The sequence below is a fragment of the Stomoxys calcitrans genome, chromosome 5 (assembly GCF_963082655.1).
Source record: "Stomoxys calcitrans chromosome 5, idStoCalc2.1, whole genome shotgun sequence".
Lineage (NCBI taxonomy): Eukaryota > Metazoa > Arthropoda > Insecta > Diptera > Muscidae > Stomoxys > Stomoxys calcitrans.
In genome coordinates this window covers 139503417-139521652 of record NC_081556.1, presented here as the reverse complement: position 1 = coordinate 139521652, position 18236 = coordinate 139503417, and the positions used below count along the sequence as shown (strand labels likewise).

At 37.6% G+C, this 18236-nt stretch overlaps 1 protein-coding gene across 2 annotated transcripts in view; it reads right to left on the bottom strand.

Annotated features, from left to right (window-relative positions):
- The window catches only part of LOC106090801 (ras-related protein Rab-38), a 54964-nt gene that overhangs the window by 15695 nt on the left and 21033 nt on the right, over positions 1–18236 (bottom strand). The window lies entirely within an intron of this gene.

The following is an 18236-nucleotide window of genomic DNA, read 5'->3' as shown; positions in this document are numbered from 1 at the left end:
TTTTTTTCTTAAAAAAAATTAAGGAATTTGGAAAAAATAATTTTTTTTGGTACTACCTGAAATTTGGGTGCTTATACCCTACACCACCACTGTGTAACAGGGTATTATAAGTTTGTGCATTTGTTTGCAACGCTAAGAAGGAGAAGAGCTAGACCCATCGATAAGTATACCGATCGACTCAGAATCTCATTCTGATTCGATTTAGCCATGTCCGTCTGTGAGTCCATGTATTCAAAGATGCGGGTCGTATTTCCTGTCCAATCATCACGAAATTTTGCACATATCACTTTTTTGGCCCAAGAACGGACGCTGTTGATTTTGGTAAAATTCGGTTCAGATTTAGATATAGCTCCCATATATATGTAAGGCCCGATTTACACTTAAATGGCCGTAGTAACAACAAATTTCAACCGATATGCACAAAATTTGACATGGATTGTTTTCTTGCTGATCCTAACATATCTGCAAAATTTTATCTAAATCGGTTCAGATTTAGATATAGCTCCCATATATATGTATCGTCCGCTTTGCACTTAAATGGCCGTAGTAGCCACAATTTTCAACAGATCTGCACAAAATTTGGCACCGAATGTTCTCTTACTGATCATAACATATATACAAAATTTTATCAAAATCGGTTCAGATTTGGATATAGCTCCCACATATATGTATCGCCCGATTTGCAACTGATCTAAACATATCTGCGAGATTTTGATCAAATTTTGCACACATATTGGGACGTCACAAAAAGCAATTCATACCAAATTTTGTGAAGATCGGACTAAAATTGTGGCTTCTATAGCTTTTATTGGCCATATCGGATGAAAGATATATATGGGAACTATATCTAAATCTGGACCGATCAAAATTAATAGCGTCCGCCTTTTCGGACCAAAAAAGTGACTTGTGCAAAATTTGATGACAGTCGGACCACAAATGCAACCTGTGGCGGCGGCCGGCGGACATAGCTAAATCGAATCGAAAGTGATTCTAAGCCCATCAGTATACTTATGGGTGGGTCTAGCTCTTCTCCTTCTTAGTGTTGGAAACAAAAACACAAAGTTATAATACTATGTACCAGAGTGTACCAGAGGGTATAAAAAGATCAGATTCAATTAAAAAAATGACTGAATAAATTTTTAATTGAAAATTGCCCAAATTTCAATCACAATCGTAACAGGAAAAAAAAACAACAGTAAAAGTGTGCTTAGTTCAGCCGGACCGAATCTTATATACACTCCACCATGGATCGCATTTGTCAAGTTCTTTGCCCCATATCTTCTTATTGAAAAGCAAATGATAATGGATAAGAATTGCTATGCTATTGGAGCTATACCAAGTTATAAACCGATTGGGGCCATAATTGGTTTGGCTGTTGGAGACCAAAGTGGAAGTCACATTGTGCAAAATTTCAGCAAAATCCGATGAGAATTTCGGCCTCTATAGGCTCAAGAAGCATAATCGGAAGATCGATTTATATCAGAGCTATATCAGGTTATGAACCGACCACACTTCAAGCAAAATAGGATAATAATTGAGCCCTCTAGCCACTCAAAATTTCAAGAACTGAAATCGGTTTAAATGGCAGCTATATCAGGTTATGGACCGATTTGAACCATACTTGGCACAGTTTTTGGAAGTCATAACAAAACACATCACGCAAAATTTCTGCCAAATCGGAAACATTTGTGCCCTGTAGCGGCTCCAGAAGTCAAGATCCAAGATCGATTTTTATGGCAGCTACATCAGGTTATAAACAGATTTGGACCATACTTAACATATTTGTTGGCAGTTAAAGCAAACCAATTCATGCAAAATTTCAGCCAAATCAGATAATAATTACGCCCTCTAGCGGTCAAGATCCGAAATCGGTTTATATGACAGCTATACCAGGGTATGAACCGATTTTGACCATACTTAGCACAGTTATTGTATGTCATAAGAAAACGGACATGGTTAGATCGACTTAGAATATCATGACGATAAAGAATATACATACATACTTTATGGGGCCTTAGACGAATATTGTGAGGAGTTACAAACGAATTAAGCATACCCCCATCCTATCATGGAGGGTATAAAAATCCGTATTCAATTGAAAAAATTATTGATTGAAATAATTTTTCAATTTGTTTGTTTCTCTTTCGAGACGAGCTCAATGTTCGGAGATTTTCTTTGCAGAGCGCGGTAGGGATTCGAACCTCTGCACACGGAGCAACAGCGAGAGCCGTTGTCTAGCGTACGAAGCCATCAATACAACTTCCAACAGATGTACAGAATGATGAGCACCATGGAAGTAGTGTAATTGTCGCAGAAAAAAATCCGTCATTACACGAAAATACATTCATTGGGAAAAAGGACAGCCAATAGACAGGGTTGTCTAGCGTGGTTAATGTGGTGATTAATACGATTCAAAAATTTAAAAATTTAAACACAAAAAATTTTTGTGTATGGCCCGAATCGGTTCATAACCTGAAATAGCTCTCATAGCATAGCAATTCTTATCCACTCTCCTCGGGCAAAGAACTTGATAAATGCGTTCCATGGTGGAGGGTATATAAGACCCGGCCTGGCCAAACTTAGCACGCTTTTATCTGTTTCTAATGAAGCTCTCTTTTCTAGTAACATTCTTGTTCTCACTAAGCTCGATCAACCCTATTTGAGCGGATCATTTTTTTTTAAACATGGCAACTCTGATCAAAATCTACCGGCTAGGCAATGCATTTGGCGTTTATTCCTTCACACATTTGTCTGTTAAGTTGAAGTGGAAATTTGAGTTCTACTCGAAAATGATTGCGGTAAATGCATTATGAAATGTTGCAAGCAACATGCAACCACCACCTTTTAGATGTGATAATGTAGTGGCATCGTGTCGTTGGGATGGATGGTGGGTGCAAGATAGCCAGTTGTCAATGTTTCATCTTAACTACGTCTCATTGAACATCCCCTTTCTAACAATGATCTGCATTTATGCATGCCTAAGTCTAATTCCTTTTCTTGGGAAGCCATAGATAGACATCGTGTTTTGAGGAGAGGGCAATGGTGTGGACCCTGACATTCCTTGATATAACGAATGCATTCAATCGAAATCAACTATTTTAGTTTATCAGTTTATTTGTTAGTTCGCTATCAATAAATGAAGGTCTCCTTAAACAAAACAATTGATTCATAGTATTGGGGTTATTACAGCTTTTCAATCTGATGTCATTGTACATTCATTCAAAAATAAGGTAAACTAAAACATAGCGGGCGTAGTCTTTTTCCAAAGTAGTAGCATAATATTTTATTTATATTGGAATAAAAACTGATATTCAATATCAAATGTTCTCCAAATGTGGAGTATAGGGTAGACGACAAGAACAGTTAGCAATTGAATTGAACAGTTTTTATTTTAGGAAAAATTTCATTGAAATGTTGTCTTTACGAAAAATTTCATTGAAATTTTGTCTTTAGGAAAAATTTCATTGAAATTTTGTCTTTACGAAAAATTTCATTGAAATTTTGTCTTTAGGAAAAATTTCATTGAAATTTTGTCTTTACGAAAAATTTCATTGAAATTTTGTCTTTAGGAAAAATTAATTGAAATTTTGTCTTTAGGAAAAATTTCATTGAAATTTTGTCTTTAGGAAAAATTTCATTGAAATTATTTCTTTAGGAAAAATTTCATTGAAATTTTGTCTTTAGTAAACATTTTATTGAAAATTTGTCTTTAGGAAACATTTCATTGATATTTTGTCTTTAGGAAAATTTTAATTGAAATTTTGTCTTTAGGAAAAATTTCATTGAAATTTTGTCTTTAGGAAAAATATCATTGAAATTTTGTCTTTAGGAAAAATTTCATTGAAATTTTGTCTTTAGGAAAAATTTCATTGAAATTTTGTCTTTAGGAAAAATTTCATTGAAATTTTGTCTTTAGGAAAAATTTCATTAAAATTTTGTCTTTAGGAAAAATTTCATTGAAATTTTGTCTTTGGGGAAAATTTTATTGAAATTTTGTCTTTACAAAAAAATGTCATTGAAATTTTGTCTTTAGGAAAAATTTCATTGAAATTTTGTTTTTAGGAAAAATTTCATTGAAATTTTGTCTTTCGGAAAAATTTCATTAAAATTTTGTCTTTAGGAAAAATTTCTTTGAAATTTTGTCTTTAGGAAAAATTTCATTGAAATTTTGTCTTTAGGAAAAATTTCATTAAAATTTTGTCTTTAGGGAAAATTTCATTAAAATTTTGCCTTTAGGGAAAATTTCATTGAAATTTTGTCTTTGGGAAAAATTTCATTGAAATTTTGTCTTTGGGAAAAATTTCATTGAAAATTCGTCCTTAGGAAAAATTTTATTTAATTTTTTCTTTAGGAAAAATTTCATTGAAATTTTGTCTTTAGAAAACATTTCATTGAAATTTTGTCTTTAGGAAAAATGTCATTGAAATTTTGTCTTTAGGAAAAATTTCATTGAAATTTTGTCTTTAGGAAAAATTTCATTGAAATTTTGTCTTTAGGAAAAATTTCATTGAAATTTTGTCTTTAGGAAAAATTTCATTGAAATTTTGTCTTTAGGAAAAATTTCATTGAAATTTTGTCTTTAGGAAAAATTTCATTAAAATTTTGTCTTTAGGAAAAATTTCATTGAAATTTTGTCTTTAGGAAAAATTTCTTTGAAATTTTATCTTTAGGAAAAATTTCATTGAAATTTTGTCTTTAGGAAAAATTTCATTGAAAATTTGTCTTTAGGAAAAATTTCATTAAAATTTTGTCTTTAGGAAAAATTTCATTGAAATTTTGCCTTTAGAAAACATTTCATTGAAATTTTGCCTTTAGAAAACATTTCATTGAAATTTTGCCTTTAGAAAACATTTCATTGAAATTTTGTCTTTAGGAAACATTTCATTGAAATTTTGTCTTTAGGAAAGATTTCAATGAAATTTTGTCTTAAGGAAAAATTTCATTGAAATTTTGTCTTAAGGAAAAATTTCATTGAAATTTTTTCATAGGAAAAGTTTCATTAAAACTTTGCTAAAAAAACATTTCATTGAAATTTTGCCTGGCTACGTCGCTGGCTGCCATATAAACCGATCTGGGATCTTGACTTTTTGAGCCTCTAGACGGCGCAAATCTTATCCGATTTGGCTGAAATTTTGCATGAAATGTTTTGTTATGCCTTACAACAATTGTGCTAAGTGCGTACCAAATGGATATAGCTGCTGTACAAACCGATCTAGGATCTTGGTTTCTTGAGCCTCTGGACGGCACAATTTTTATGCGATTTGGTTGAAATTTTTGTATGAAAAATTTTGTTCTGCCTGTGCTAAGTATGGCTCAAATCGGTTTGTAACCTGGTGTAGCTCCCATATTAACTGATCTCCCGACTACACTTTTGTAGCCCTTATAGGACACAATTCTTATCCGATTTGGCTGAAATATTGCATTGGTTTCTACCGGGTAAATAACCAATGCTTGGGTATTTATACGGTAAATACCCATTAAATACCTTTTTATACCGTACACCACCACTGTGGTAGTGGGTATCATAACTTTGTGCATTTGTTTGCAACGCTTAGAAGGAGAAGAGCTAGACCCATTTATAAATATACCGATCGGCTTAGAATCACTCCCCGATTCGATTTAGCTATGTCCGTCTGTCTGTCCATATATTCATGTGATCAAGGTACAGGTCGCATTTGTTTTCTGATTGTCATGAAATTCTGCACAAGTTCTTTGTTTGGTCCAAGGATGAACGCTATTAATTTCGGTTCAGATTTAGATATAGCTCTCATATATATATCTTTCAATCGATATAGACTTTTAAGCCTGTAGAAGCCACCGTTTTGGTCCGATCTCTACAAAATTTGACATGAGATGTTTAATTCGACGTCCCCATTGGTGTGCAAAATATTATCAAAATCGGACCAAATTTAGATATAGCTCCCATATATATATATCTCATCCGATATGGCCTTTTAAGCCTGTAGAAGCCACAATTTTGGTCCGATCTGTGTAAAATTAGGCAAGAGGTTTTTTGTTTGACCTTTTTAATACGTGTGCAAAATTTCATCAAAATCGGGTCAGATTTAGATATAGCTCCTATATATATCTTTCATCCGATATTGCCTTTTAAGCTTGCAGAAGCCACAGTTTTGCTCCGATCTGTACAAAATTTAGCGTGAGGTGTTTCATTCGACGTCTTAAATGAAAAGTTTTTGGAGTAGAATACGAATCTGATATCAAAATGTGCGACCGCATGTTTGGGGGCCGTCCCTCCCCAAAAACAACCCCCAAAAAGGACTTATTTATTGACCATGGCAATGTGGGGCTCAAATAAAAGGTATTTGAGTGTAGAATACGAATGCGATATCCAAATGTGGGACAAAGTGTTTGGGGAGCCGCCCGTCTCCAAAAACACCCCCCAATGAGGTTAAATGTACGACCATTGCAATATGGGGCTCAAATGAAAGGTCTTTGGAAGTAAAGCACGAATCTTATATCAATGTTCGGGAAAAGTATTTATGGCGCCACCCCACCCCCATAACACCACCCAAAAATGGCGTATTTGCTGACCATTACAATATGGGGAGGAGGAGGTATTTTAGATTGGAACACGAATCTGATATATATTTTCAGTGCCAAGTCACTGAGTGGCCGCCCCACTATCCAAAACACCTCCCAAACCGGACATTTATGCAGACTATGGAATATGGGGCTCAAGTGAAATGTATTTGGTAGTAGACCACGAATCTGATATCAACATTCCGGACAAACTGTCTAAGGGACGACCTACCCTTATAACAACCCCCAAATAGGACGTATTTGCTCACAATGACAATTTGGGCCTTAAAGAAAGTGGAGTTCGATATTGATAGTTTTAAGGGTCCATACCTTAAACCGGACATATTAGCTAACTTTTGCAATACCCAATTTTGCGGCCAATGGTAATATGGGTTTCAAATAAATGATATATCAGAGTAGAGCACGATCCTGATATATTTTCAGGATTAAGTGTTTGGAGACCACCTCAAAACACCCCTAAATCGGGAATATTTACCGACCATGTCAATGTGGGGCTCAAATGAAAGGTATTGGGGAGTAGAGCACGAAATTGATACCCACTTTCAGGGCCATTTTTTTCCCCCAAACACAAACAGCAATTATTTACTGACTACGCAATATGGGGCTTAAATAAAGGTATTTGGGTGTAGACTACGAATCTGATATCCAAATGTGGGATCATGTATTTGGTGCAGAGCCCCTTCCCCAAAACACCCTCCAAAGAGTACAAATTTACCGACCATGGCAATATGTTCCTCAATTGAAAGGTATTTGAGATTAGAAAAGGAATTTGATAAACAATTTTGGAGCTAAGTGTTTGGGGGACGTCTAATCCCATAAACTCCCCTTAAACCAATGGCAATATGAGGGTTTAAATAAATGGCAATATGAGGGTTTAAATATGAAGGTTTAAATAAATTTGAAAATAGAGCACGATGCTTATATTTTTTTCAGTGCTAATTGTCTGGGGGACCACCTCATCCCCGAAAACACCCCTAATTCGGGAATACATTTTTATCGATCATGCCAATATGGGGCTCAAATGAGAGGTATTTGGGAGTAGAGTACGAAATTCATACCCACTTTCGGGAGTCCACGCTGGGTGTCCACACTACCCCCTAAACCCAACAACCACCACCCTGGGGCCTTCCCACTTCCAAATAAAGTCTTTTAAGAGTGGAGTAACATCCAAACTTAAATGATCCTAAAACATTCGAGCGATTTCGTAGACCAATAAAGAAAATTTGGGATTCAGATAAAAGCATTTATTTTGTTATGCTATTAGTCAAGCGATATACATATTCTATATTTCGTAACATGGTATTTTACTAAAAGCTCTTTAATTGTCGAAAATAAATTTCCAAAGGATAGTTTTGTTCCATATAAAGTAAAAGTAGGCGCGGCGGAGCGGGCCCGGGTCAGCCAGTATTTTTATAAAGATTTGTTCAACGGCAGGAGGTTTAATATTGTCTTGGAAAATCAACGCTCCATTTGAATTCCTCTCAATTATAAATAACCTTGTCATTACAATGTAGTTGGCTTTTTTCAAACCCAAAAACCCCCATATTCGTTTTTAGGCTCAATAACAAATCGGCTACTGAATCTAGTGCTATTTATTTCATTTCCGTAATTTAATTATTTAGTGAATGCTTCGGAAAAATTATTTATATATGTAACTTCAATGTAATTTTCACATTTAACATTTGCCAGTGTTATTTAATTAAAAGCAGCTTTTGTCACTATTTTCCTGTGTTTTTTTCCGCACATATTTTTACATCATGCCTCATGTAATTTAAGAAACTAATTGATGGTTAACCGCCACACATCCGTCATCTTTAACGCTTCGCTAATATCACTCTAACTGAAAAAAGACATTCAATACTTGGCTCCATAAATTTTTTTTCAATTTTATTGGAAGCTTGTTTGACGCTTTGCATTATTATTTTTTTTTTTTGTTTTATATTGAATATTGTCTAGATATTGATTTGGTCTATTTGCTTTGATAGAATGCCAATAGGGGTGAACACAACAAAAACAAAAATATACGGCAATCTTAACCAGATATCATTGATGATTAAGTTTAGATTTATATCATACGCACTTGAAATGCATCAGCGTTGTATTACGATGTTAAAGGTTAATGATGGCTAAAGGTTGTGGGAGAATTTTCATAGTTCGTTTTGGAACGCGTATTGGGATTTTGTTTAATGAGTTTTTCTAATTATATGCTTACATCTTCACTACCATGTTCAAATACCTCCATGATATTAAAAAGAAAATTAAATTTAAATTTTTCCCATGAAATTAAAATTTTGATAAGTTCATAAATTAAAATGTCTTTCTGTTTATTTTTCTTTCAAGACGAGCTCAATAATCGGAGATATTCTTTGCAAATGGAAAAGGAAAGCCATAGATCGCAACACCCACCAACCACTATGGGATGCGATTAGTAATTTAGTTACAATCACTCATCAACCATATTAGGTATGAAGGCTTCAAAGGCCGTACGCTGGTATGTTGTACTTGTACCGACTTTTTCGCGAAAACGCCTCTGTGATACAAATACCACATTAACCACGCTCGACAACCCTGTCTATTAGCTGTACTTTTCCCAATGCAAGTGTTTTTGTGTAGTGGCAAATTTTCTGTCTGCACAAATTACACTGCTCACATGATATGCACATGATTCTGTGCATCTGTTGGAAGTATTGATGGTTTTGAACGCTAGACAACGGTAATGGCTCTCGCTGTTGCTCCCTGTGCCCAGGTTCGAGTCACGGCCGGGCTCTGCCGATTTTTTTCCATTTTCATGTGTTTTGTCTATAAGGGCGAAGATCTTTTAATTTTACAATTTTTGTTTGTTTCTCATTCGAGACGAGCTCAAGGATCAGAGATTTTCTTTCTTTCAAATTATCTTTGATTTTTCCATAAACAAGTTTCCCATAAATAAAACACTAACTCTTCAACATATGATCTAAAAAGCTATGAAACTGTGTGTCGGTCAGACGGACGGATATGATACACAATGGCCCTGATGACTAGACTTACCACCCAAGAAACGTGTCTGCTATTTTTGTGTCCCGATTGTCTTATGCTGGAACATTTTTATTCAACCTATTTTTATACCCACCACCGAAGGATGGGGGTATATTCATTTTGTCATTCCGTTTGCAACACATCGAAATATCCATTTCCGACCCTATAAAGTATATATATTCTTGATCAGCGTAAAAATCTAAGACGATCCAGCCATGTCCGTCCGTCTGTCTGTTGAAATCACGCTACAGTCTTTAAAAATAGAGATATTGAGCTGAAATTTTGCACAGATTTTTTTTTTGTCCATAAGCAGGTTAAGTGCGAAGATGGGCTATATCGGACTATATCTTAATATAGCCCCCATATAGACCGATCCGCCGATTTAGGGTCTTAGGCCCATAAAAGCCACATTTATTATCCGATTTTGTTGAAATTTGGGACAGTGAGTTGTGTTAGGCCCTTCGACATCCTTTGTCAATTTGGTTCAGATCGGTCCAGATTTGGATATAGCTGCCATATAGACCGATCCTCCGATTTAGGGTCTAAGGCCCATAAAAGCCACATTTATTATCCGATTTCGCTGAAATTTGGGACAGAGATTTGTGTTAGGCCCTTTAACTTCCTTCGTTAATTTGGACCAGATCGGTACAGATTTGGAGATAGCTGCCATATAGACCGATCCTCCGATTTAGGGTCTAAGGCCCATTAAAGCCACATTTATTATCCGATTTTGCTGAAATTTGGGACAGGGCTTTGTGTTAGGCCCTTCAACTTCCTTCGTTAATTTGGACCAGATCGGTACAGATTTGGATATAGCTGCCATATAGACCGATCCTCCGATTTAGGGTCTAAGGCCCATAAAAGCCACATTTACTATCCGATTTCGCTGAAATTTGGGACAGTGAGTTGTCTTAGGCCCTTTAACATGTTTCTTTAACTTGGTCCAGATCGGTTCAGATTTGGATATAGCTGCCATATAGACCGATTTCTTGATTTATGGTTTTGGGCCCATAAAATGCTCATTTATTGCCCGATGTCCCCGAAATTTGGAACAGTGAGTTAAGTTAAGCCCCTTGACATACTTCTGCAATATCGCACAGATCGGTCCAGATTTGGATATAGCTGCCATATAGACCGATATCTAGGTTTTAGGTTTTGGGGCCATAAAAGACGCATTTATTGTCCGATGTCGCTGAAATTTGAGACAGTGAGTTTAGTTAGGCTCTTCGACGTCCTTCTTAAATTTTGCCCAGATCGGTCCAGATTTGAATATAGCTGCCATATAGACCGATCTCTGAATTTAAGGTTTAGGGCCCATAAAAGAGGCATTTATTGTCCGATTCCACCGAAATTTGGGACAGTGCTTAGTGTTAGGCTCTTCGACATGTTGACGCAACTTGGCCCAAATCGGTCCAGATTTGGATATAGCTGCCATGTAGACCGATTTCTCGATTTAAAGTCTTGGCCCCATAAAAAGCGCATTTATAATCCGATTTCACTGAAATTTGACAAAGTCTTATGTTAGGCTTTTCGACATCCGTGTCGTATATAGTTCAGATCGGTATGAGGTATATGAGTATAAGGTATGAAATTTTCACCGAATTTTGATGAAAGGTGGTTTACATATATACCCGAGGTGGTGGGTATCCAAAGTTCGGCCCGGCCGAACTTAACGCCTTTTTACTTGTTTTTAATAACATTTTTAATGTCATGAGCTCGGTAAAAGCAACTTTGGAGCAAATAACGCTAAAAATATTTAAAAACAAGTAAAAAAAGGAGCAAATAACGCTAAAAATATTTAAAAACAAGTAAAAAGGCATTATGTTCGGCCGGGCCCACCAACTCGGGTATATATGTAAACCCCCTTTCGTCACAATCCAGTGATTATTGGATAACTTATGCGCCCAAATTCGTCACAGACATTGAGTGGTCTAATAAATATAAGTCACTGTTCAATTCTATAGAACAAAATATTGGTCTTTTTGGCAGCTATATCCAAATATGAACCGATCTGAATCATAAAGAGCACGGATGTCGAAAAGCCTAACATAAGTCAGTGCGTCAAATTTCAACAAAATCGTATACTAAATGCGCTTTTTGTAGTGCAAAGACTTTAAATCGAGAGTTCTTTCTATATCGCACCCTTATCCAAATCGGGACCGATGTGGACCAAATTAAACAAGGATATAATAATCATCGTATTTTATTATAACTCCACTACTAAATACTTACTTTACTTTAATTAGCTATGACAGAATATTTGTTTCACTAGCCGAACGTAGAATAGCGTTCCAAGCGCCTCGATCTTCTGCGCTCATTCTAAAATCTCTGATACCAAGTTTCGAGGTGCCTCCCACCACTTGATCATTCCATCGGACTTTTGGTCTACCCGGTTTGCGGTGGTACTGTTTGCCTTCAAAAGACTTCTTTGCTGGAGCTTCTTCATCCATTCTGACAACATAACCTAGCCAACGCAGCCGTTGTATTTTGATGCGTGTAACTATGCTATCGTCGTCATATAGCTCATAGAGCTCGTGGCTCATACTGTCTCAAAGTTGTGGTTCCAAACTTTCTCCATTTTCTTTATCTGCTCGGTTGTGCAAGGCTTTTTGGGAGTTGAAACCATCCATTTCGTCTTTTCTCCATTTACTGCCAGACCCATTTTCACTGACTCTCTTTCGATTCTTTCAAAGGCTGCAGTTACTACTTCCAGTAGGTCGGTCCTATGATATCGATGTCGTCGGCATAGGCGTGTAGCATGTGTTCTCTTGTGATTAGTGTGCCATATCTATTCACATCTGCATCTCGTATAATCTTCTCCAGCAGAATATTAAAGAGATCACATGATAGGCTGTCTCCTTGTCTGAAACCTCGTTTGGTATTAAATGGTTCGGAGAGATTCTTTCCTATTCTTACTGAGGGACGCGTATCAGCAAGTGTCATCCTGCAGTCTTATTAATTTTGCAGGGATACCAAACTCAGACATGGCTTGAAATACCTTTGAACATAAAAGAGTATCGAAAGCGGCTTTGTAGTCTACAAAGACATGGTAAGTGTTGATTTGTTCTTCTCGGGTCTATATGCGTAGTTATATCTCATTAGGGGCTGGTCTCGGTCATATTTTTTTCAGGACCGGAGAACTCCAACACAAGCAACATTTTCAGACAATTAATCTACTTTTTAAACCCTAATAGAATGAACTTTAATCAAATATACTTTTTTTACACTTTTTTTTCTAAAGCAACCAAAAAGTAACAGCTGATAACTGACAGAAGAAAGAATGCAATTACAGAGTCACAAGCTGTGAAAAAATTTGTCAACGCCGACTATATGAAAAATCCGCAATTACTTTTTGGGCAACCCAATATATATACTTTGTAGGCTCGAAAATTGATATTTCGATGTGTTGCAAACGGAATGACTAAATGAATATACCCTCTATCCTACGGTGGTGGGTATAATAAATTATTTTGAAACATTCAAATTTTTGTAAAAGAATTTTACATTTTTTTAGGATTGTCTATAAAGAATAAATAATTCACTCAATAATGAAGCCTGTGAAAACTTTAAATGGCAGCTTTGTTTTTGCAATGGGTTTAAAGGTCATGAGTGGGGTGTCTAAATCATCGTTCGCTTTATTTATAACTACGACACATCACTGCCACTACAGCATTGCTTACATTCAGTCAGCCTAGGTTTATTGGGGCATTGCGTGACTTTCGAAATTCAATCTTTTTTGTTTTTTCTTGTGTTTCAGTTGCCTGAAGTAAATTTAGAAAGGTCGAATTTGATAGTAGGTTTATGGGAAAACGATAAGGTGTAATTTAGATGGAAAAAATCTGCAAAAACGAGAATAGGTTGCAGCCATTTAAAATTTTCTCAACCATGTGTTAATGAGAGCGGCCAATTTTGGCAATGGTTATCCTTTTTATACCCACCTTAAAATGGGGGGCATACTTATCTAGTCATTGCTTTTGTAAATACAAATTTTGCCCATGAACATTGCAGTGCAGTCCGATTCAAGTTAAGCTCAGTGATAAGGGGCCTCCTTTTTATAGCCGAGTTCGAACGACGTGCCGCAGTGCGAAACCTCTTTGGAGCAAAGTTTTACATGGCATAGTACCTCACAAATGTTGCCAGCATTAGGAGGGGAAAAACACCGCTGAAAATTTTTTTCTGATGGTCTCGTCAGGTTTGCAAACCAGGCGTTCTGCGTCATAGGCGGACATGCTAACCTCTGCGCTACGGTGGCCTCCTCATCCTTTTGTAACACCTTGAAATATTGAACTGCAACCCCAAAAAAGTATTCTTAAACGTCTTGACATTCTTAGTCGATTCATCCTCCTTATGCAAAATTGATGCGGCAAGTGATAGCATTTGTAGGGCATGTGGGAAATATGATAAGACGTTGGGGCATTCTCCATTACCCGGCTACGCGGCTAATAGACACTGGCACTAAAGTGGAAACACAATACCAGACACGAACCAAAATTAGGGGCGTGATATGGAAAACAATTAGGGATCATGGAATTCCCGACTTAGATGTTATGTTTTTGAGGTTTCTTTTTATTATTAAGAGCGCAAAACAAGCCGATTACTGGCTTAGGTGTATGTCTATAGTGGCATGGGCCGATTAATCATCGCGCCCTCTTTTAAGCTTAAACTTACCTTACCTAGTCGATCCATCTGCCATTCTATGAAAATCACGATAACGATCGAAGGCGAAAAGATAGCCACTTGAACTTTTGTACAGATACTTCTTATTGATGTAGGTCTTTGGGGATTGTAAGTGATCCATATCGGTAAATAAAATATAAAGTGATCATTCGACTTGACTTCTTGAGCCCCTCGAAGATCCAATTATTATCCCATTGGGCTCGATAGGAAACATCAGATTGTCAGTTTGTAAAAAGGTGCAGGTTATTCCAATTGGGACTTGAGGATATAGATTTTCATGTTCATCTCCTGGAGACCAAAATGACTTCTGCTTTAAATCGGCTTGTCTATTGAGAAGGCCGAGGAGGAAAAAGTATAAAGGTGGTGGAACAGGATCCTAAGAGAACTTCGCAGTCGTGACAGATTTATAGGAAGCTTATAAGGATAAGGTTAGAATTCATCAGAAGAAGTGAGAAAGTCCAAAAGGGAGGACTTTGTCAGGTTGATCGAGGAATTCTCTAATATAAAGGAAACTTCAAGACCACGGAAGCTAATAGCCAAGGAATCTCCATTCAGGGGAAACGTACAGAAGCCGGATGGGGAATGGGTCGAGTCCCCTAGTGAAACTCTACTGCTTTTGCTTGAGACACATTTTCCGGGCCCAGAAAGAAGCAAAAATCGATTTGGTAATCACGGAGGACGGTGATACGGCTGATATGGCGAAGAGACTTGCTTATGATAGTGCCCGTTGGGCTTTAAACTCTTTCGGACCTTACAAGTCACCCGGACCTGACGGCATTTACCCAAATATGCTGCAAAAGGCCTACGAATGCCTATCAGGAAGATTCATTGTGTTGTTAAGGGTTTATAAAGAAAATGTCTCTTTTGTTTTGAAGGAGAGTTAAGGTGATTTTTATACCAAAGGCAAGGAAGCTGCAATATAGTACGGCCGAGGATTTTAGGATTAGTGCCTCCACCTTCTTTGTTACGAATTTTAAGAGAATTTTGGATTTTCATATAAGGATTGACATGGGGCGTTCCACTCCTCCCGATGCCAGCACTCGTATTTTAAGTGCAGGTCAGTGGACTCTGCTCTACACAGTGCGGTGTATCACATTGAGAGGACACTGGATTATAAGAAATTCATCTTGGCCTCATTTTTGGATATTGGAGGAGATTTTAACAATGTGTACGTGTATGCGATAGGGAGAGCGTTACGGGAGGCAGGTGAAATGGAAATGCTTTCGCATCGAGATCATAGCCAGCATTGTCATTGTCAGTAAGGGCTAATGCCAACTGGGGTATACCACAGGACGGCGTCATTTCACTGCTGCAGTGGATTGTTGTAGTTGATGCGAGGCTATTTAGATTGGTGGTGAAATGGGTAAAGGTGTATGCATATGCAAGCGATCTTATCATTCTCGCCATTGGTAAATTTCTTAACACCATAGCGACGTTCTTAGCGGCACTCTTGTGTGCACGGATTCTTGGGCTGTGGGCCTAGCCCGCAATCTAGGACTGCGGATTGCGGGCTAGGAAGACGGAACTGGTCCTGTTCACAATGAGAAGGAAAATTGCGGAATTCCAACTACCCACACTACAGGGGGCAACTTTGGAGTTGTCTAAATTGGCTAAATTTCTTGGCGTAATTCTCTATGGCAAATTGGTGTGAAATATAAATACAGCCTATCGGCTCTTTGTCAATTGATGTCAGAAGCGTATAGGCAGTAAGTGGGGTCTACAACCTGGAGATGAAAGGGGTAAGGTTGTATGCATATGCAGACGATCTTGTCATCCTCGCCATGGGTAAATTTCTTAAGACCATAGCGAACGTTCTTAGTGGCGCTCTTGAGTGCACGGTTTTTTGGCCTGTGGGCCTAGACCCCAATCCAGGGCTGCGGATTGCGGGCTGGGAAGGCTGAACTGGTCCTGTTCACAATGAGAAGGAAAATTCCGGAATTCGAACTACCCACACTACAGGGGGTAACTTTGAAGTTGTCTAAATTGGCTAAATTTCTTGGCGTGATTCTCGATAGAAAATTGGAGTCAAAATAAAATAGAACCAATTAGGTAAAGAAGGCCTTTGGAGTTCTTTACTCATGTCAGAAGCACATAGGCAGTAAGTGGGGTCTACAACCTAGGTTGATGCACTGACTGTATTCGGCGGTGGTAAGGCCAGTTCTGACGTATGGCTGTCATGTTTGGTGGCCTGTGACGAATAAAGGGAAACATGTACCTGATCTAGACTGGGTAAGTAGGGTTGCTTGTGATTCATAATTGGCACTATGGCCACTACAGCGACAAAGTCACTGGAGTTTATGATGGAAATCCAGCCAATCGATTTGTTTATAAAGTAGTCCGCAGATCGGACACTGTTTGGACTATTGCAGCTCAACCTGCTTAAGAGAAGTCCAGTCAGACATATCCGCATACTAGACAGTACATTGAATGAAAGCAGAAGCCTTTGAGATAACTAGGACAGAGGAAATTGTGGTATACAGAGGAATAGATCAATCTGATATATGTATCTACGGCATGCAGCATTGAAGGCTTTAATTGGCAGGAGTATAAGATCTGAAGTGTCGGGTCGTTGTCTAGAGGTTTTAAATTGTTTACAAAGGTTAAAATAAAATACCAACCTAACCTATCCGATAGTGCTGAAAATTTTGAATGTAGCGTTTTGTTACGATTTCCAACGATCCTGCAAATTATGGTCCAAATCGGTGTACAATCTCATATAGCTTTCATATAAAGCGATCTCCCAATTATACTTCTTGATCCCCTGGAAGCCGCAATTCTTATGCAATTTGGCTGAATTTTTGTACGTAGTGTTCTGTTGCTGCTTTCAAAACACGTGTTTACAAATCGGTCAATAACCTGTTATTACTCCTTTATAAACCCCTACCAAGTTGACGTCTTGGTCCTCTAAAACTAGCAACTGTTGATCGATTTGGCTGAAACTTTGCACGTAGTGGTTTATTATGATTTCCAACATCCATTGTAAGTATGATCGAAATCGTCTTATAACCTGGTATAGCTCCATAGAAACCGATCTCCCGAAAAGTCTTCTACGGCCCCTGGAAGCTTAAATTTTTGCCTGATTTGACAGAAATTTGATACGTAGAGTACACATATGCCCTTCGTCTAAGTTCATTTTCCAACATTTTTTGAAGAATCCATGGTGGTGGTTTTCCAAGATTCAGCCCAGCCGAACTTATCACGTTTTTTGCTTTCAAGACTTCTTGCCAAAAACTTGATAGAAAACTTTTTCTCTTCTGTAGCCTCCACCTTTGCATACCTGCATGCAAATTTCCCCATGAATATTTCTTTAAGGAACAGGACCAAACTTTTCACATACAAATGAGTGCTGTTCGATACAAGTTGAAGCTAAATGCTCGGGAACCTTCGCGAGGCCATCGTAGCGCAGAGGTTAGCATGTCCGCCTATGACGCTGAACGCCTGGTTTCGAATCCTGGCGAGACCATCAGAAAAACTTTTCAGCGGTGGTTTTCCCTTCTAATACTGGCAACATTTGTGAGGTACTATGCCATGTAAAACTTTTCTCCAGAGAGAGAGAGAGAGATGACGCACTGCGGCATGCCGCTCGGATTCGGCTATAAAAAGGAGGCCCTTTATCATTGAGCTTGAACTTGAATCAGACTGCACTCATGCCCTGTTTCTTAGTGGAATGTTCATGGGCAAAATTTGCATTTGCATTTTTTGCTAGGGAACCTTCTTAAGTGCGACACCTCTTTGGAAAGGACATTTGTGAGGTAATATGCCATGCATAGAAAAGGAAACCCACCGCTGAAAAAATTTTTTCTAATGTTCTATCCCCAATTCAAACCCAGTCGTTACGGTAGTCTCCTTACATACGACAATGAAATTCTGGGTTCAAATAGCGGCGAAAACATCAGAATATTTTTCAAGGCTGATTATACTAATGATGGTGACATTGTAGAGGACAAAGTGATGTAAAACTTCTCTAACAAGTATTATCGCTC